Source organism: Cupressus sempervirens, chromosome 9, assembly GCF_028749045.1.
Source record: "Cupressus sempervirens isolate cs-2001-9-10 chromosome 9, ASM2874904v1, whole genome shotgun sequence".
Classification (NCBI taxonomy): domain Eukaryota; kingdom Viridiplantae; phylum Streptophyta; class Pinopsida; order Cupressales; family Cupressaceae; genus Cupressus; species Cupressus sempervirens.
In genome coordinates this window covers 108,046,081-108,067,939 of record NC_143126.1, presented here as the reverse complement: position 1 = coordinate 108,067,939, position 21,859 = coordinate 108,046,081, and the positions used below count along the sequence as shown (strand labels likewise).

General features: G+C 32.8%; 1 pseudogene; it reads right to left on the bottom strand.

Moving 5' to 3' along the window:
• LOC149537790 (monooxygenase 2-like) overlaps positions 1–6,579 on the bottom strand; it is a 71,014-nt pseudogene extending 64,435 nt beyond the window's left edge.
• Between the last annotated feature and the right edge of the window lie 15,280 nt (positions 6,580–21,859).

Sequence of the window (21,859 nt, the reverse complement as noted above, 5' to 3'; positions counted from 1 at the left end):
TAACATGATGGCAAATAGGCAAGGATCAGATTTCACATACTCCTCGCATCCAATTACAGAAGGTGAGTTCCAATTTCTTGACATGTGCAACTTTGTGAACAAAATGAAATATAAAGCCTTTTGATAGCATGCATCTGTTATATGTTGATGATGGTTTTCAATTTAATAATATTCTATGTGAGCATGAATATATGAATTTTCATAGTAATCAAGATGAAGAACGTGACTCAAGTTTTTATATGCACTATGTGAATGATTTTGTTTCACCCAATCCAATAATTGAGAATTCTGATGTGTGTGGTGAAACTGATAGAAATGATACTTATAGCTTACCTCAGAGAGATATAAATGAGAATAATGTGTTTGATAGAGATAAGAAGTTTTGAGAAGTTTTAGTGACCCAAGGGTACTATCTTGTATAGTTAGAGTAGAATTCCTACTTTCAATAAGTTGTCTGAGGAAGTTTTTTTTGGAGTGGTTTGCTTCCTCTAGAGAGATGAATCCTTGTCATACCCATAAGGGACATCCATCTCCAGATAGATTGACTAATGGGACTCAAAATCACATTCTTTTTTTTGAGTACCATTCCAAAAATTTTAATCATTTTGATCGCCTACATATATTTTTCTTCCATATGTACCCAGCTATTATTTTCAGGTCTATAAGTTTTTCTATGTTTGTATCACCTTTCCTTCAATATTTCTATGCATTCTATCATGATAAAATTTCATCCTGAGTCATTATATGAAGTTCTATTTTGAGTGGTGTTTAGTTCTACATTTTTTCCTAAGTGTTAAACAATGATAGGAGGCCTATTTTATTTTTCAAAATCTTGCACCTAGTAATGGTTAATGAATATTTTCTTTGAGAGTACTTAGTACACATATCAATGAACCTATATTTCAATTTTCATGTTATTTGATACATTTTGACTAGGTTTTGAATCCCTCAAAGTTGGTAACTTATCTCTATCGTGCTAATGTAATTTGCCCTAAATTTTGGGAGGCCTTGTTTGAAAGGCTATAATTTTGACCCAATTGACCATAATGAGAAATTTCCTTTTTCATTTTATTGTAGAGGGCACTCACTTTCTATGTTTTAGTTTTGAGCCTATGATGAATTCATTTGATCAATTTTGTAATGTGATTTTGAATGCAAGTTATAAATTTTAACTAGTGTCATAAAATGTAGATTGATTAGTACCCTTATGTGGTCTGCCATTACTCTGTATCCATAGCAGAAGAGACCAAAATGATTGTACCACTATGTTCCACACAAAAATTACTTTAAGTGTGCCAATTTTTGAGTCTTGACTAATCCATCTGCACACTTTCCCAAGTCCATTCCCTTTGTGAAAACCACAATTCTGCTGATGTTCTTTGTTCTGCAATTTAGAGTACCTTATTTTGCATGCTTTCCAAATGTTCCTTGTTATTCATCATGAACCCAAATCACAAATTTATATTCTACTCATGATAGTGAACTAATGCCTCAGTTTTTGGACCCTCAAGTATCCATTTGCCCTATTTTTGAAGCCAAAACCAATTGCACTTTCCTATTTTCTAACATGATGATTTGCAGATAGTTTTAAGAACACAATTTTGATGGTCAATATCTTTTGACCCCAATTTTTTCATGACATGAAATTTGATAGGGTGAAGGAATGTGGGACAAAGTATTAGTATGATAGTTTTTAGTGCCCAAATATCTATTTTTGTCAGTTTTAAGGCTAGTTAGAAGACCCCTTGTCATAAAAAAATAGTTTAAAGGAATAGAGTGAAATCCAATTTTTAATGATAAATCAATGGTCAAATTTGATCTTAATCAATAGCAAATGTTTATCAGATCTTTTTGGGATATCAAGTGTTTTTGTTTGAACTTTTTTTAGCCTGACCCACTTTGGGGCTCGACTCATTTTTTAACATTGATAGAATGTCTTGGGAGCATGAAATATTTATGATCATTAAGAAATTGAGTAATGCTTGGATAAGTATTTTAGATTAAAGGAGTTTCATTTTAAATTCAAACATGATGTGTAATAAGTGCATGTGATCAACTAGTTTGCATAGGAGGTGTTTGTTATTGTTGTATTACGTGGTCAAAAGCCTAGAATCTATGGTGCCTAAGTTCAAGGGATGGTTTCCCATAGATTTTGATTATCACCATGGTTTTTAGGTCCTATTGTCATTCCTTTATTTCAAACAACTCACCAATGGTATAGGAACCTCAATGAAATGTTTGAAATTTTGTAGTTGCTCATATAATTTTTTGCAAAAACATAGTGCAATGACATTTCAGTGCCCTCATTCTTCACTAAAATATTTGTTGTTGCCTCCTTTCTGCCCTTCACAGTGTCTAGATGATACACATTCATCAATTATTCTAGCATATTTTCATGTCTTTCTAACCCATTCTAACATCTAAGGCATATACTTTAACACCTCTATAGGCTTTCTAGTTGAAGACATCAGAGATAATCCAACAAAGGGATGTTTCTTAGTGGTAAAAAATCAATTACTCATACCCAAAATACAAAGATTAGTCATGACATTTGAGCATCCACAAACAAGAAGAAGGTACAATATCGAAGGGAACGATCTATCAATTTCACCACTTCATAACATTCTCATCATATAATGATGCTCAAAATAACAAACAACATTAAGAAGATCCACTAGAAGGAGGTGAATAGAGTTTTCCATCAACGAAAAAAATAGAGCATCCACCTTAGGTAGTAGTGGTAGTAGGAGAGATAACCTATGCAGATAAAAAGAAAGGAATAGGAAGAGATTTCATGGAAATACAATGACGAGAAATAGGGCATCTGCAACATGTAAGCACTCATATGTAAAGATAAGTGGAAAGAAGATGACATAAAGGAGAAAATTACATGTGGAGGAGTAATTTAAGGGTAGGTCCCTTAAATTCCATGCCTTCACCCACAGATGGTGAGAATTGAAACCAAAGACCACTGGTTTGGTGTTACATTGCAACATGTTCCTAGAGTGTGTCTTCTTGAAGATGCTTGGGGCCCCTCCTTGCAATGATAGAAGGTCCCATTTCATACATGTTGAGGCCCATGTGATGGCATTGCACATGAGGGTTTATAGGTGAATGCAAAGCCAAGTTCAACAAAGCTCCACGAGAAAGGAAGGACTTGCAATCCACAATGGATTGCATAAGGTTGCAAGGGCACCATTAGTTGCATGAAGGTTTTCCATGTGAAGGGTGACCTATAAAAATCTATCCAAAATTGGGCACAAAATGGGTGAGTGAGATTCTTTAAACCCACATAACTCAAATGTTAAATGTCATCAAGGTAACCACTCTAAAAGATGTGGAGGCACGTGTGGAGGTGCCCACAATGGCTAGGTTAGTAATAGAGCCAAATAAGTTTTGACCAATCAAGCATAGGCCAAAGAAATTACTACATGGAGCATCATGGAGGCCCATCATAGAATTAGGATGTGAAGAAGGAAGAGGCATGATCATATGATGTTGGGAGATCATGAGGAAAATTCAAAAAGGACTTAAGATGATATGATAGTAATGTAAGATCAGGGATGGTGAAATTTCAATTGGAGATGTTTGTTGGTAAATAGATTTGTTCTCTTCAATCTTTCATGGAAATGTGACTCTTAATGCCCAGTCAGTGAACAATATCTATTTACAACATATGAAAAAGCCATTTTATGGTTACTGGCTTTTCTCTAAATTGGTAGGTACAACTCCCTATATGAATGGTATGTAAGGAATTATGTTTTATTCCCAATATTAATGTGGGGTATGCTCTTAACCTGAGAGCAGGAGAGGAAACCAAGTTTCACCCAAACAAGTGAAACTCAGGAAGGGATTTAAATGCAAGGGTGTTATGTTGATGATCTTCACAGTCTTATGAATTTCATAACAGGACGATATGAAATGCAGAGTATGAAAATATGATAATGCAAATGGAGAAACTGACAGATACTATTTTATTCAAAATCTCACAATCTTATGGTTTTCGATACACAATAGAGTAACAAGATGCTTAAGAAATGAACTCAAAACATATTAGAAAGATATGATGAAATGCACATAGAAATTAAAGTTAACAAAAATATTTCCCACAACCAGTTCCAATTCTCTGATTGATTTACCAGCCCTATCAAATTGAAATAATGAAATGAAACTCTGCTCATTATAACCATTCCAATCTAATATCAAATCAAATACAACATACACAGATGGGGAAAGTGGGCAGTAAAGAAATGGCACAAAACTTCATTGTCTTTGCAACTCCTTTTCACACCAAAAATTTGCCAACCCTTTATTAATCATTCAATTTCTTACATATAGGATGAGAGAGATGACCGTTACAAAATAATTTTAATCGATTCATCTCCTCCAGATGACAGATAGAAAAAATGCCAATGTTATCATTTTGACATAATTACAAAGTTAAATAACGAAAAATAGAAAGAGGGGAATCTTGAATCATTTGGGCTTCTTTCCCTTTTTAGTTTCTGCCCTATATGCTTTAGCAGCCACCATGATTGGAATTAATTCATCATGGCTAGGTATGTGTACATTAGTGAATCTCAGGAGCCATCTTGCATGTTCTTGAGCTAATTCCCTTACCTCATTATGCATATTTGTCGCTTCTTCAGCAGCCACGTACACACACCCGCCAAGTGTTTGTAATTTTGACACTCTGTTTTGGTTGCTCGAAGTCATCTTGGACAGGTTGCTCAAATACATAGAAAAGTTGTTTTTCATTACTTCTATGTTAATGAGGGATTTCCCTTGCCCACTGGTTTGTGATTCAGTGTGCATTTTTCCCATGAGTTGAAATGATCTTTCCTAGGCTTTGCTGGCTTTATCCAATGTTCCTCTGAGACCTTTTTCAGCTTCTCAAATCATCTCTAGCTTGAATTGCATGCTTTGGAGCCATTCATTTAGGGGCTTGTTTCCTTTCTTCAGAATCTTTGCTCCAACTGTGTTCTTGGCTTTCATTTGAATGACCATTTTTAAAAGAGAGACACACTCAACACCTTTCACCTCTTCTCTAGCTAAGATATTACTATTGGTTATAATGTTATCTTTCTCTATTTCTATCCAGATGATCACATTGCCAATTTGGTTAGTTAGAGCCATTCCATCTACATTGAGCTTCTCGATCCATTCTTTCCCAATTTGACCTAAATGCCTATCTTTCTACAACTAAGATATGAAAGCTTGCACCTCCTTTGCTGAAGGATTCTCAGTGGCAGGCACACCAGTAATAGTTGCCAATGGGACAACTAGATGTCTAATAAATTTCCTTAATTCCTCAAACTCTTCTTTCATCTTGATCTTCAACAACTTGAGGTTCTCGAGTTGTTCTTCTATTACATCATTGGTCAATCTCCATAGGCCTACCTAGGTATCGTGCTTGGCTTCTCCGAGATCAATAGAATGTAGGGTGAAGTCTCCTAGTGTCATATCTTCAATTCTCCCCACCTTGTTTGGTTTTGCCACTTCCATAGTCAAATGCCCTATTTTTGCATCTTTTCCTAGTATCGACAGGGTCCTCTGTTTCTTAGCTTTTACTATTGCCGATCCTAAAAAAATTGCCTGAGATACAATATCTTTTGCAGAAGTACTTTCCTCTTTCCTCTTTCTTTTCTTCTCCAGAGTATCTTCAAGCCAAGATTTTGTGCTAATTATTTTGGAGGTGGTTCCAAGAGACTCTATGTTGAATATCTTCCTCTTTAATTGAGTTGTCGCCACTGCAGCTGCTGAAAAAGGATTCTTTGGATCTCAAGAGAGAAGTCAGGATGAACCAGAAGCCTTTCCTTCTTCTTGAGTCTTCTTCGTAGCTTCTTCAAACTCAGTGGATTCGCTGCTACTACTATGATCATCTCCAACTTCCACAATTTGAACAGGGGAATCAACGGGCTTTAAAAGAGGAGTAGCTATAGATGGAATAGGGCTTTGATGAGAAGGTAAAATAGGAGCTACATGAGGTGATGGAATTGGGGTGGATTGTGGAGATGGAGGTAAAGTGGTAGAGAAGGGTGAAATTGGAGCAGTAGCTCCATACTTCGACTCTTTGGCTCCTTTTTCCTCTGCTTCAATTTGAGCTCCGATGACTGGTAGCAATCCACCCTGGCAAGTTGGAGTTATTTGAATATTCTTCTTCAGGGGTTGATTGCCTCCTCCTATAGACTGAGCTAGTCCTTGAACCGCTGTAGTTGTGGCACTTGGAGTAGCACTCTGTGATGAAGTAGGGGTAGCTGCAGCTGGAGAAGCTTGAGTAGCTTTACTTATGCTCCAACCCTTCTTAGCTGTCCATTCAACCCATTTTCTAGCTCTTTTGATGATTCTTGCCATCATAATATCAAAATCTTCTTCAATGTTGACATATGGCTCGGAACTGATTGGTGTATCTCTCAACTTGGTCAAATATGTATTGCTATACATATTTTGACTGTCATCTTCTATTCCTTCCACGTCCAAATTGATGCCATACATCTTCACTTGGTCCACCGTGAATCTGGAAAATGCACAATCATGACTTTCCAACTCGTTCTTGAAGTGCGCCCAATAATCCTCCATGGTTATTAAATGTTTGATCACGCTTCCAATTTGAAGCACATCTCAGGCATACCCCTTTCGATCAAACATAGGCCTTACAACGTCATACTCCTCCAATTTACACTTACTCTCAAATACTTTGAGAATATTCTTTGCATCTATTCTGGCCTCGCAACTGTAAGCTCCAACCTTAATGGAGAATTCATATCCCTTCTTTCGCAATTGGCGCTTAACACGTTCACCTAAACAGCTTGTCTCACGATCGCCACAAGCACGATCATATCATCTGGGTATCTGGGAAGCTTCATAGGGAAGCCATCAAAAGATGCAAGATGAAGATAAGAAAAGGATGAGAACTGTATGAAATAGCAACCAAATTGGCTGATGGCCGCCATCGCTTCTGGGTTGAATCTTCATTCTGGGCATCCTTGAAGTTCCCTGTAAATTCTCATAGTGAAAGCATCATTCACTCTAAAAAAGTCTGCATAACTATTCTATAACTATAAGCATGGGTAAAACTCATAACTTTTAACATCATCAGAAACTCTTCAACTCTAAGGAGTCTCGACCATAATTGGAGGGAAGCCAACATGTATATTAGGAAAGAAGACATGTAAAAAGAACTATAAAACTTAGCTACAACAAGAGATCTAGCAAGATGCTCACTAACCTCATGCACCCAGTCTATATATTGCGTATCCGAGCAGATAACTTGCACTAAAAAGAAAAATTGTTCTACAAAATTAAAGGCTTCTACCTCACCTTTGAGTTGATGCAACAGAATTAGGGTTTCCACAATCTCTGGCTTGAGGTCAGTACCGGAAAGGGTTTTAGGAACCTTACTCTTTGCTCCCCTTGGTTTCTAGAAACAAGAACTCATGATCTCCCTCCTCTAGACCATCTTCTTCAGAGAGAATTCTGACATGGCCCCTCCCATTGTTAAGTCAGAAAATTCTTCTCTCTTGAGAATTCACAGACAATTTATGACTGCTTTCCTATTAATTGAAATCAAAACTTATTGATCGGGCAAGAGAATCTACTTTGTGTTTGGGTTGTAATGGTTGATGCACTCCAGAATCAATTCCGGGGCTTGTACTGTTATAGGGAATCTGGCTGCTTCCACTAATCCGCTTCCTTTAAGTTTCTCTATGATAGGATGAATGGGCTTTGTTCTCAATCTCCTTTGAAAGTCCTGCATGTCGTAGAAACAGAGTGAAGTATCCATGATGGTCGACCATGCAGACTTAACTCTGCCCAATCCATCAAAACTCGCAAATCTTACTGCCATTTTGCTTGATGCATGGTAATAGATATCAACAGTTGAAAATGATATAAGAAGCATACTCAGCAGTTTGAAAATTATTGCAAACACTATTCAATCAAAATAGTATCATAGTAAAGCAAGAGTTTGAAAGTCTGTTAAATTGCTCTTTATAGAAAACCCTAGATTTGCCTGTTAAATTTCATAAATCACACCACACGAGCGAATTTAAGGTTGAATCTATTGGATAAGTGAAGGTAAAAAAATTCTAATGAATTTATCTTTGTCTTTTCACTATTCCTATTGGCTTCAATGGTAACTTTCATTAATTACAGTCTTACCTCCCATTTTAACCCTTCTGCAAAAAAATGGAAACAGAGTACTCCCTAGGGAAAAATCTGCACGATCTAATTTTTCTTGAGATAACCTAGCGAATTTGACTGATCTACTCTCAATTCATTCCCAAAAACAATCTGCGATCAATCCACATACTCACCATGCTTACAGTTATGATTTCTCACCCAATACGAAAAATCGCCTATGAGGGTAGAAAACCCCCAATGGAGAAGCTGATTTCCAATTTTTTGCTAATGCCTTTCCTTTGCTCACATTACCTTAGTTGCTTTATTTATATACTTTCAAAAAATCCCAAAGTGCCTTCGCCGTGGAAAAGGTGGGACCCATCATGTCAGTTTCCTTTCTTGTGAAAGCCTTTGCAAAAAATTGACTTCTAACTTTGAAACTCGTTGTGGAGAGGTTATCTCCTCATTTTTCACTGATCATTCTTTCGATTGTTTCATTGAATTCTGATTGATCCAGGTGATGAGATCATGATGATGTATGAAGGATGTTTCAAAAAAAAACACAAATTACTTCACACCGATTATGTTTTTGACTGCATATACAAGGCCTTGCAAAAAATAACCTTCAAGGTGCAAAATCCGCCAAGGAGAAGGCAATACTTGATTTTTTGCCAATCCAACTTTCTTTCTTCGGATTGGAAAAGACTGCAAGTAGATCATATGATATAGCACAGTCTAAGAGTCTTCATCGAGTAAGGATCTAAACTACCCACATGACTCATGATAATCAAAGAAAACCCACCCGGCTATGCATTGTGAGGGAGAAGGCCAAAGGTAAAAACCCGATGAAGAAACTCATCACCTAAGAGAGTAAAGACTTATTGACCCGACTAAATAAAACAAGCCACAAGGTACTCTACTTTGTAAAATTGGTACAAGGTGAAAAGGTGGAGAAAACATGTTATGAAAAAATCTTTGCCTTGACCATAGGACCAAGAGATAGGGGAAATGATGATATGATGCTATATATATCATAGGATTGTAAAGCTAAAGACATCATAAGGAAATTTGAGGGGAGCTAAGATATTATGAAATTGTTGGGTTTGGCATAAGATTGGTAGAGGAAAATTATAAGGTTAAGATGTTGTGATTCATCATAATATTGTATGTACATGAGATTAGGAAGCATAAAATTCAAACATTTCAAAATATTGCATAGGAATTGTGGTGTCATCTTGGGTGAGATGGTGAATGAGGAAATGACAAAGTATGTCCACTGACTAGAGGAGAGGATAAAAAAATGAAAAAAAATTATTCAAATTCAAATATCTCCAATTTGAACACACAATTGAAGTTGAAAAGTTGAAGAATTTGAAATAATTGTGATGATATCATATAGTTCAAACTATATGACATTTTTAAATTTTTCCATTTAATTACTTTGTTCATCACCAAGGACCTAGATTTTCAAATCAGCTTCATGGGCACTCTTTTCATCAGATACATGTAGGATAGTATACCACCATAACTAACCTAATGTACTTTTCATTTTTTGAGTTAGTTTTTACATAGGTTTTCAACAGAAGAAGCTACAAGCAATTTTATATTTTTGTGGCATCCTTAGTATAAATGTAGATTCATTGTTTCACTTGAAATACTATCAAATTTGGATGATATTTTGATAGGATTAGATGCAATGATGACCATAAAGAAAGAATTAAATATTTTAAATGGGTAGTTGCAAGTGATATGTTTTGTCAATAGGAGCTGCTGAAGAGATTCATGACTAAGAGTGGATAAAGATGAGCCAAATTAGATTGAATTTCTATACATCTTATAAGATATTTGACATTCATTCATAAAGGAGTTTCTTCATTAACTTTAAAGGAGATATATTACATACTCTCCAACAATATTAATCAATCTTGATTGTCAAGAGATGGAGAAAGATGATTAGTTTCAATAGCAATAGGATGAGGAGTTTTAGTCGAACACATGGCAAAATTAGATTTATGATCTGATCCTCTTCCTATCCATAAATGTCTCTTCATTTCTCATTGTAAGGGTTTTAATATTGGACATTTCCATTGATGTATGACCACTCTGTCAGTTCTAGTCTGATTGAAGTTTCTTCCATAATTGTGATTCCACATCTCTCAACACTATCTCTCTTATGAATAATAGTAGTATAGTTTCCTGAAGCATTCAATTTATATAGGCATCCCTTGTGTTATTCTTTGAGTTTCACATATACATGATGTATTCATTTCAAGGAATTGAATATAGAGCTTCATTAAAATTTCCAAATTAGAATTTATCTCCTTTTTTATAGGTTTGTAGTTTTCTACTGATATATGTCCAAAGTGCATACTATCTAGCTATGGCTTGGTTTTTAAGTTTTATGCCATTGTGTGTCTTATTGTTGGGTCAAAAACCTAAGTAATTTTCTTGATATGCATTGATAGAATTGCAAGGATCATAAGAGCATCTAATAAGTACAAATTTCATTTGAAGATAGATGTTTATTTGCAAAGTAGATAGATAGATCAAATATTAAGTATTTTAGGTATCCATTTGTGTGTTCTGACTTGGTTTATGCCTAATGGATAAGGGATTGATCAACTTAGAGATTACATGTTCTTGTTGTTTCATACCTAGGATATGTTGATTCAATCATTAATTGAATATCTTTTCCCTTCTAGTTTAGGAGTTAAAAGGAATTTTCTCTTAGTTTATCAAATTCATGCATCCTATTATTAGCTATTTCATGTCCATGAATGCTTGCATAAACATAGAAGATTCAAAGATTTTATCTATTTTATAGATTTAGTTATATTCCTTTGCATTGGTCCCATATAAAGAATATGAGGTCCACCTACCTAGGTCTTGCAAAGCCTAGAAAAGAAGAAGGAGAGTATAGCCTTATAGTTGGCCTTGGTGTCTAAATACATGCATTGACCATGGTAGTTAGTTGACCCTAGGTGTATTTGTTCTTATCACTAGGTTATTCAAAAGTTGTTAATTAAGAAGCCAACAACATTATTTTGAGATTTTATAAACTTGAAAACCCTTAACAAAAATACCACTTTGAAAAGATGAAGAAAAAAACATTAAATTGTAATAAAAAAACCCTGTGAAACTATAATACTTGAAAAAACAAAAATAAAAACTTGAAACCATAGTAAAAATTAAACTTTTATGTTTTCAAAAATTGAACAACTAGGATGTTACCAGAGGGTTGGGCATTTTGTTAAGTGATGATGTTATGTATACAATCTTTATACATGAACATGGTGATGTATCACATCTTCCTATGATGAGTTTGATTTTTTTTGTAATGCTTTCTAGTTTGTCATAGAAACTAAGGTAAAAGGGTGATTTTTCTTGTGTAAGCTTTGCATCTTTGATCAATTATCTTTTGATTCTTTCTAGTTGCTTGTATAGAAATGTGATGGTAATGGAAATTCTTCTTGATGTAACCTTTGAGTTTTTAATTAGTTCTCTTTTGGATGCTTTCTTGTAAAATGTATAGGAATGAGATGATTATTGTGATTTGTCTTGTCATGGTTTCCAGTTACTTGGATAGGACTGAGGTAAATGTTATGATTTTTCTTTATGTGCTTTCTAATTGCTTGTAAAGGATTCAGGTGATTACTTTGTTTTATCTATAGGTGCTTTCTGGTCACTTATAAATGACTGAGGTGAAAATTGAAATTCTATGAGTTGTACTTTTATGAGCCTAGGGTAGCTGATCTATGTGTACGTTGGGAAGTGGCTTGCAATGGAGGTTGGAGCCTAGAGTGGCAACCTGGGTAACCCATTGTAAGTTGTTTTAATAAGTGATAAAAATTCATTAAATTATTTTGAAATGAACTAATAATAGATTTTTTTTTCCTCACCCATGCCTCGAGTGCTAGTAGAGGTTAGGATGGGAGAAGGGAGGATGCTTGATTGTGACCTTGCTTCATTAGCATGCCTTGTTTGTACAAAAGGATACTAGTGCCACATAGAGACACTAGGGGTTTGGAGTCTAGAGAGGCTACAAGGGTAACCCTAGGGTTGGGTAATGCAATGACACTTTCCCACTTACATAGTAGATTTCATGTATGTCTTTGTTGCTTTTGGGATAAGATGATACTTGTGTCTTGGTACCCTTTGAGATATTCTTCTATCAAGATTTCCTTGACCTAGATGTTGGTTATGACTTGTGGATTGATATATGTATGAGACTTGAGATTATATCCTCAACATAGTGGGAGTCGACCATTTAGGTTAACATGAGGTCGAGTGGTAGTACTTTTTACTTATATAGTTGACATCCAAATGTTGGATGTCATTGTTAAAGATACTTATGTAGTTGATCCTTTCTATCTAATATTATGTTTCTATTAGATGGTTTTAGTCTTTTGTATTGTACTTTTTTATTAGAGATCTTATGAGTTGGTGTATTGTATTTATGATGTATACTATTTGAGCTTTTCATACCATGTGACTTGTACAGTGGATGATTATTCATTCTAGTTATGCCAAGTGGCATCTTATGTAATTTTATATTATTAAATTGGAATTTTACTTGTAATAATTATTTGATGTGGATATTTTTTGTATCAAACTTAATATTAATAATATTATAAATGTGATTCAGAACATCGGACCCTTAAGAGATGTAATTTGTTTTTGATGGTTATATGTATGTGAGTTATTGCTTCTATTATATTATTTATTAATGTTATTATCTTTAAAGCAAAATGTTTGAAAAACTTAGTGAAATTTTAGGTTAATTTCTTTTGGGTAGCTTGGCAAGGCGTTACATCAAGCATGATATTTTCTTGTCCTTTATTTTCCCACCTATAGTATTATTTACAATTGTATTTCATTCACCCTTTTCATGTTTTATATGTCTTGGCTACATTGACTTGGGTCATGTGATGTGATTCTCCTATTGTTGACTGGTTTATATAGTTTCCCCCTTCCTATTATGTCTAAAATTAGGGCAAAAACACACAAACAATTTTTTTTATAAAGGTAATAACAACTATGTTAAGCACATACCAACATAGACTATGTTAGAAAATGATGTCAACAAGACAAGGTTAGTTCTGAGTTACAAGGTCTAGGAAGTAATTGAGTTTTTTATTGCATTGCATGAGCATGCATAGTCAGTGCTCAAATATACTACATAGGTTTGAATCGCTAAATTCAAATGTTTTTAGGAACATTTAGTTTAGGTTGATTAAGTTGGTTCATTAAACCTTAGTATAATGTTTAATAAGGTGTGACATCATATTCAAGGAATAATTGATTAGTAATATAAGTTACATTAGGTTGGTTAGATACCTTTTACACTTGTTTTATTATACTAATACTTGATTCTATTTATTATAATAACCAATTTAGGATTAATTAAAAGATTAAATAACTACTAATAAATTATTTATGACCTCTAATCTATCTTTTGATCATAACCTAACTCATCCTATCAAGTTATCTAGTGAACTTGAGTTATAACACTTTCAAACATTACATGAACACTTACTAACCCGATGACACCTTCAAACCAAAATATTAATAAATATCAAAATTATAATTAATTAAATATATAGTTTGAATATTATAATGTTTAAAATAATTCCCTAATGTGTGTGTGTGTGTGTGTGTGTGTGTGTGTGTGTGTGTGTGTACATACATAGGAAACATAAACTACATCACTTCCCCTTAACAATTTTAGCTCTATCACTTCACCTAATAACTAATAACCAATAACTCTTATTAAAATTTATTAAATTTATAAATTCTAATTACACATAAAATATCAATCCTAATACCACAAACAAGAGCTACTTAATAAAACTTAAGCACTAATTGCTAACTTCTATTTAATTAATCTTAAGTATCCCCTAAGTCTTACTTACCTACTAACCTTTCAATCTAATTGTACATTAGTGAACTCACATGTTTAACACATGAATAAATTGATATTAACAAAATAATAAATAACATAGACAAATTCCTAAATAAATGAACAAACTCCTAAATGTCATTAAAAAATACTAACCTAATCCTACCTAACCCTAAACACCTACCTTATCTAACCTCCCATGGGCACTTGGCCACTTGTAGTACCCTCTCCAAGGCTCCCTTGGGAATTTTCTTAAGACTAGGTGCATTTCCCAAGAACTAGGAATGCTTCCCTAGGCCAATTACACTAGTCAAGTTAGGTTGAGTGCAAAGTATTGAAGGGTTGATGGGTTTGCTAAGGAATTAGAGTAAATGCATGTATTGAATATTTAATATAACCATTTCTCTCAAACACCAAGGGTCTACATGAGTTGTTAGGAGTATGGTGGGGTGGGTGGGGTATGGGCCACCCATTATGGGTCACACCCCACACACTCCTCTAGCCCTTTACTAATAACATTAATATTGTGATGATGTTGTTGGTTTTTTAAAACTACAAATCTAAAATAAAACTAGAATAAAATATAAAGGTATACCTAGGGATTAGCTACTTCCAGTTTTCAACAAAACCCCTTTAGATCTAGACCAATTGTCGAAGCAACAATGTTTCCCACACTTTAGGCTCTACTAACAAAGGAGGATTTACCTAGAGATTTCACAATTTTTACATATTTTCATACTACACGTCCCTTTAAAACAAAACACAGTCTCTCAATCTTATTTGAGTTGAAATCAATAGTCGAATTATAGCAACAAACTATAGATTCAAAAGCTATTACAATAAGTGTATGACCAACATATAACTCTCTATTAAAAAATTTAGATATTGATTTTATTTTAAAATGATTTGTGCTACTAAAAGGTTTCTTCAATTTGCATCTTAATTGATGATCAATGCCTTATCCATTGTTGCATAGAGTCATATTAGTTAATTTTGATCTATTTTAATGACTTACAACTAAACTTATCAATTGTTAACCCTAAATCCCATTCTTATGATATCTCTCCCATATACATAGAAACCCTATCAATTCACAAAAGCATTTACTTGATTTCTTGAATTAAAAGAAACAATGAATTGATATACAATGTATCCAAGATACAATAAACTAAAATGAACTTTTCTCAATTAGGCTTAGAATAATAAGTATATAAAAAAGGTGATAAAAACTCAAGATATAGATATTTAGTAATTCTCCTCTTTATATTAATCTTATTGAGAATGATACACTTTTCTAATACAAGAATCAAAGTATAACTTAGAATATGATAGGTATTTAATTTCAATGTCAATGAATCTCAGTCAGCAAGGAAACATGGTGTTTTGTGAGGAATTATGTACTGAGATTTTTCATACCTGTATGTCATTAGTAAAGAATAATTGCTAGTGAATTTGTAATCAATCTTAACTTGACATGCCATATACTTTGTGTGTGTTTTTGTATATGATGTTGGGTACTAAATTATAACTAGCCTTACATATTTCCAAGCCCTTAATCAAAACTGATTCTTAATCATTGATAATTGTATCTCCTGGTTTTGGGTAGGGTGAAAAAGTTCTTTAGAATCGATGATTAGGTTAATGAATTCATCACTCTGTTGTTGAAATACAATTTAAAACAACATAGAATTGACATAAAATTTGGACCGATATAAATAGCATTAGCACTAGAAAAGAAAATAGAATTCATACCCTCACTCCACATCTTGGAAATCTTTTTATAAGACAAGGATTGCACACATGTTATCGATGGGAGGACACTTTGTAATGCCCCACTAGGGAAGCCAAAATAAATTAACCTAAAGTTTCACTAAGTTTGTCAAATATTTTTGCAAAAATAATAACAACAACAAATAATATAGTGGAAGTAATAACTGACATACATACAACCATCATAAATATATTACATCTCTTAAGGCTCCCATGATGTTGAATCACACAAACACAAACATAGAATCCAATACAACCAAATCCACATCATAGAATAATCAAAAGTACAAGTCCATTAAAATAATATACATAAAATATTAATAAATCCAAGTCCAAATATTAATACTAAATCCAATACAACCAAATTCACATCATAGAATAATCACAATTACAAGTCCATTAAAATAATATACAATTACATAGGATGCCACTTGGCATAATCAGAATGCATAATCATCTAATGTACATGTCATAGGGTATGAAAGATCAAAGAATATACATCATAAATAAAATAAATCATCTCATAAGATCTCTAAAAAAAATATAGTACAATAGAGTGTAACTATCCATTAAAAACCATATGATCAGAAAGAAACAACTATATAGGTACATCCAACAATGGCATTGAATGGTCAAATTGTAATGGTAGGAGAAAAATTCACTACCACCCAACCATGTGGAACCTAAATGGCCCACTCCCATTGTGTTGAGAAGATAAATACAAGTCCCATGCAAATATCAATTCACAAGTCATAACTAATGTGTAGGTCAAGGAAACACCTGAAAGAAAACTATCTTAAAGGTACTAACACACAAGTAACATCTAAACCTAGAGGCAACAAAGACACATAGGAAATCTACTATGCAAATGGTCAAGTGTCATCTCATGAGCCAACTCTAAGGTTACCCTAGCAACATCTTTGGACTCTAGCCTCTTAGTGTCTCTACGTGGCATCGATATCCTTTCATACAGACAAGGCATACTAACAAATCATGGTAACAACCATGCATCCTCTCTACTACCATCCTAGCTTGTACTAGCAATCAAGGGATGGGAAAGGAAAAAAAGGAATCTTATTAATTCATTTTACTCTCACTTATTAAAACAACTTACAATGGGTTATCTAGACAGCCTCTTTAGGGCTCTAGATTTCATTGCAAGCCACTTCCCAACATACACATAGATTAACTACCCTAAGCTCATAACAATTATAACTCATCAAATCAAAATTTTCACCTCAGTTCTTTACAAGCAACTAGAAAGCATGTATAGATCAAACATAGTAGTCACCTTAGTTCTTTACAAGTAACTAAAAAACACCTAAAAATAAATCACAATATTCACCCTAGTCCTTTAGAAGGAATTGGAAAGCACCTAAAGGCCAATCATAATATTCACCTCTATCCTATACAAGTAAATAGAAAGCATCAAAAGAAAACTAATCAAGACTTAATGGTTACACTAGGAAAATTACAAGAATCACCTTGTTTCTATACAAGAAAATGGAAAGTACTAACAATCATTGATTAGAACTCATTATATAAAATGCGTGACATTTCACCATGGTTGGGTATAAAAGCTCATGATGAAATAATAACCATAACAAAATCAAAGAGGAAACCCCCCAAGCCTTTGGTAAACGTCTTGACTAGTCAACACTCTATGTCAACCTCAAACCCAACACAAAATAAAACATATATCATATCAAGAGTAGTTTCATAGATTTTGTTTATATTTTAAAACACATGATTTTGATTTAAACAAATAGGGTTCAAATTTTTGTACTTCATTTAAAAATGTATCCCTAAAATTACATTTACAAAAGTTTACAAATTCCCCTTTTTACGAATCAAATACCATTTACTTAAATCAAAAATAGATTTAAAATAAAGAATTCCATTATACTCGGTTGATTTAAAAACTAAAATCCAATCTGAAAACTCATAATTAATTAAACTCTTTGTGTGTGTGTGTGTGTGTGTGTGTGTGTGTGTGTGTGTGTGTGTGTGTGTGTGTGTGTGTGTGTGTGTGTGTGTTATTAAAGCTAAATAATAACTTAAATTAGTATTATAATCATTATTAAATCATTAATAAAATAATATTAACATGATCTATTAACAATAATAATTATAATTTAAATAATAAAAGTTATTAATAATTATTAATAATATTTAACATTAGTCACACTAATAAATATTTAATATTCAATATACTATAAAACTTTATTATAATAAAATTTAATAATTATAATAAATTTTAAAAATCATTTTTTTAAAAATAAATGTTTTAGGCCCATTGGCCCTACTGCTAACATCAATATTGGCTATTTGCAGTAGCCTTGGCTATTGTTGGGAGGCCTGGCTATCTTCACAACTGACTATTGTAGCAATATGGGAATGTGGAGGAGGGAAGTCATGGCCCCTGATCTCACTCTTTAATTTTTTAAATATATTTTAAAATAAAAACATAAAACAATTGTCCCCCATAAAAAAAATATATTCCACAAGTTTTAGCAAATAATATGTGATAAAAATTATCACAATAAATATTTACTAAGGTAATTTTTATTAATATATTTTTAAAATAAAATTTTCATAATAGATCTAGCAGGGAAAACACAAACAACCAATCAAATTTTGCATATCAAATTTTGATCATATTTCCAAACCCCCATCCCAATTTTAATCAATCAAATTGCAAATCTCTAGAATTTACCAAATATTAAGGGTTTCCATAACAATGAATAATAAATTTATCAATAAGGGTTTCAACCCAAAAATATTTTGAAAAATAATTCCATTCAGACATGGAGAAGAGAGAGATTTCAAAAAAATAAACTACTCAAAAAAACCCACAAGATCCTATCTAAATCTAATGTTAAACAAACAAATGCACAAAGCTCATAAGAAACTTTCATTTCTTTCAAAAAACCTCTTCTTGGAAATTGGCTCCTCCAAATCTGTGTGGATAAATGAGCTCTAATTTTTTAATAAAGAGCTCTCTCTAATTAGGGCTTCGATTTGCAATCATGTGAAACCTTTTTCTTAATTATTTTATTATATTTCAATTTCATGTACAACCTTTTAAAATTTAATTAAAATAAACTTTATTAAATTAACTCTCTCTCTCTCTCTCTCTCTCTCTCTCTCTCTCTCTCTCTCTCTCTCTCACACACACACACACACACACACACACACACACACACACACACACACAAACACACATTAAATTACAAGATGCCTTGAATAATATATTTATTAATTTAGCTAATAATAATAGTGAGAGTTTCTTAAAATAATAAAACTCCTAAATAATAATTACTAAATTAAATAAATATAATTATGCCAAAATTAGACTTAATTAAATCTTTAAATTTAATTATTTTCTCAATTAATTGAATATAATTAAATATTGAATTTTATTTATATAATTTTTGTTAAATTAAATCATTTAAGAATCCTTTTTGTTTGATTTAATTTTTAATTGAAAATTAGAATAGGCCTATAGCTAAATTTGAAAACTCAATAGAAAGGCAAAGAATAGGTTCAAACTCTAGGGTCAAAATCATGAGTACAAGTCACTTGATGAATTTAGATGGGTAAACAACTCATATACTTGTCCTACTTTCTAGAAAAATTAGCTTACGGATAGGATTTGAACTCAAGAACTATCTCCCCTCTTTTACCATTGAGCTACTACAATAGGGCACGTTCATCCTAGCAATTCAGGGGAGTCAATGTCTAGTACTTGTAAACTACATAAAATTAGAGCATGTACATACACATATAAATCTAAACTAAACATGCAAAGGTAGGAAGTGGTACATCATGTAGATCCTGACTAGAAGGTGACTCTGACTCCCTCCCTCAACCACATTAGAAATGTCAAAGATAAAGTATAACATACAAGTTCACCATACACATGCAAGTATGTTGTAAGTAACTATAGAAACTACATATAACTTATCCTTCTAATTATAATCATGAAATAACTGCATGAACTTACATATATCATCATTGAAATAATCATGAACACATAAAATAGCTAAGTCATCAAATATTATGAATTGAGTCTTAAATAACATCCAATCAAATTTGGTAACCAAGTACTGCTAACCATAAAATATAATCATAAAACTAACCTAAAAGAATTCAACAATACAACATGAAAAGTAAACTAGGGGTATGCATTACACACTTGTCAAAATTTTATTAAAAAATAAATGCAAAGACATTAGATACTTTACCTTGCAAAACATTCTTTGTACTTAGACAAAGGATAGGAAGCAGTTCCAAAAATGACAGGTGACAATTGCTCCTTAGGTATAGTCTGAGTTTCTTTTTGCATGTGTTTCTAAGATGAACATGTGTACAATTATATAAACCTATTATAATAACTATATTTTCTCTATTTTGTCTTTTTTTCCATTCAATTATGATTTCTAAATGCTCAATCACTATCTTCAGATGGTAAGGCCTTTATACTAGCTATGACCTACCAAATGGCAATATCAATATCAACATCTAGCTAGGTGGCATCTCTAATTATATTGAGTTCATCAAGGTACTTATTCCATTTCACATTTTTTATGGCCTTCACTTCTATAGTGATCTGTCCCATCTCTAATTCTATTTTATACAACAAATCAATCATATCATAAAGTGTTGCAATATATGTCTCATTATTACAATATGCAACAAGTGTTGCATGCTTTATAATGTCATCAAAATAAGATGACAATTATTGCCACTCCTTCACATTTAAATCTCATCTATAATGTTGGGCACAAATATGGGAGTCCCTATAGAAATTATTTTCATTTTATTCTAGATCAATTGCCATTTTGCCAAGAAGAAACCATTTAATTCTTTAACTTGATGAATCAATTTTATAATAAGGATAATTACTCTCTTCAGTAACACCTTCTCTTTTGCAAGCATGGTTATAAGATTTTCAAATAGCTATGTATATAGAACCCATGTTGTGAACAAAGGAGATAACAATGAAATTGCTTCAAAATTATAATATTCAGCTCCCTACAAAAAAATGTAGCTACTATGTACATTCTATGAGGATTGTTCCAAACAGTGTATCTTATGAATCAAAAAATTCTTCTTTTCTTTTCCTGCTATATCACCTATAACTAATGCATAATCATCTATTTTCACACCTTTTTCTTCAACCTCAATAGTAGGCCTAATAGTATTTTTCCATGTTTTCACCTCATTCTCCAATTGGAGATTTCTTTGTTCTAAAAAATATGTCCTTTTCATTTCCTCCTCATACTACTTCATTGTATCCACATATCTCTCAAAAGTTTTATATAGTTTCTCTTCTATCACATATTTTCTATTCTTTCCCAACAATGATGTTGAAGTCAACAATTCATAAATCTGATAATTGAATGTAGGGTGAACATTCTAGAAAATTATATTCCCACTAGGGGAATCTTTAGCTTCCATAAGGGTTGGGTTTTTATTTTCTAGAGCTAAGATCCATATTGCAATAGTTTGATCATCAATGTTGTAACCAAACCCTATTAATTCACCATGGTGATTCATATCCTCAAAAGAATTTATCTTCTCATGTCTTCTCATTTGGTCAACAAGAACGAAGAGTTGATTTCCTATCCTAGAAAGATGATCATACCACTTCTCTTTATTAGCTCTCTTGCCTCCTCTATAGTTAAGTTTTCACTCTCAAGATCATACTCCTTTAGCCTTTTCTCCATCTCTACTACCTTTTCATTGGAATCACCTAGCTTTAATTGCAATGATAATTTATTTTATTTTATTTTGAAAAGGAAGCTCTTAAACTCTTCTATTTTTATAAAATTTTCATCTTTCATAAAGTCTCTAGCTTCTATTGTCTTGCATCTATTATCCTAGCCTTGAGCTCCAATTTCTTTTCCTTCTTCTTATCCTCATTTTCCTATGCCATCATAAATCTTCACCTTGTATGATTGAAGTATTGACTACCCCTTGGCATAACCTATAAGGCTTTCTCCCTTTCCTTTTGAGGAATCTCAATAATTTTCTATTTCTTCCTACCTCATTGAGCATAGGTTG